The 788-nt window shown below is 55.7% G+C and overlaps 1 protein-coding gene across 4 annotated transcripts in view; it reads left to right on the top strand.

The window, feature by feature from the left end:
* Positions 1-616: 616 nt before the first annotated feature.
* The window catches only part of ERI3 (ERI1 exoribonuclease family member 3), a 131,249-nt gene continuing 131,077 nt past the window's right edge, over positions 617-788 (top strand). The window contains exon 1 of one of the 4 annotated variants that reach the window (XM_010847806.1): positions 617-647. The gene's annotated coding sequence lies outside the window, so the exon portion shown is untranslated. The remainder of the gene's footprint in view (positions 648-788) is intronic. The other 3 variants (XM_010847812.1, XM_010847805.1, XM_010847811.1) reach the window with 3 other exon arrangements.

Raw genomic sequence — 788 nt, 5'->3', positions numbered from 1 at the left:
CTTTGGCCAGAGTTTCTTGCAGTTGACTGAAGTAATTGACTGTGGAAATTCTCTGTAGCTGAGGCCAGAATCCCTTTAACTCTTAAGTTCCCTGCAGAGCTGATCTGACCAACTCAGGTCCCTCTTCCTTGGGAAGGCCCTTCAGAAATCTAACCATTTTCTTCTCCGCCTTAAATCCCCCTCCTCTCAGGTCTTCCCCATGCTCACATCAGAGAGGTAATGATAATAATGACTTGTTGAATGAACGACTCATGAGGTGATATCTAAGTACAACATGTCACCTTATAAACCTATACTCACCTCATGAGCATATTGGATGGTGGGAAAATGGAAGTGGGTTACCTGGGTCGTTCTAGGCCTCAAAAAGTTCCGTTTTTTTAAAAAATTTCTTTCACAGCTCTGAAATGAGGCCCCTTCACTTTCTTCTAAATACGTGCAATATCAAAACTACAAGTCCCACAAGGCCTGCCTAAGGGAGTCACCATCTTGGCACACCTTAGCGCGCATGTCGGCGGGAGAGCTAGCCTTCGGGGAGAAGAAGCCCCGCCCTCCTGCAGCCCATTGGTCGGAGGAGCCGGCGGCGGGCTCAGCGGTTGGCCACCGCGCCCGCCCGTCCGCCGCGTCGGCCGGGGTCAGAGTGCGCGGAGGTGAGTCGGTGTGTTGTGGACTCGTGGTGCTGGCTGCCGCTGTTGAGGCGGCCGGGAACGGGCGGTGGGGAGCGGGCGGAGCTGGCCCTGCCTCTGCCTGGCCGGCGCCGCAGTCGGCGCGGGCCGCGCCCGCCGCCGTAA

This window comes from Bison bison, unplaced genomic scaffold (genome assembly GCF_000754665.1).
Source record: "Bison bison bison isolate TAMUID 2011002044 unplaced genomic scaffold, Bison_UMD1.0 scf7180017864256, whole genome shotgun sequence".
NCBI classification, from domain to species: domain Eukaryota; kingdom Metazoa; phylum Chordata; class Mammalia; order Artiodactyla; family Bovidae; genus Bison; species Bison bison.
This window is presented reverse-complemented; position numbering and strand designations above follow the sequence as displayed.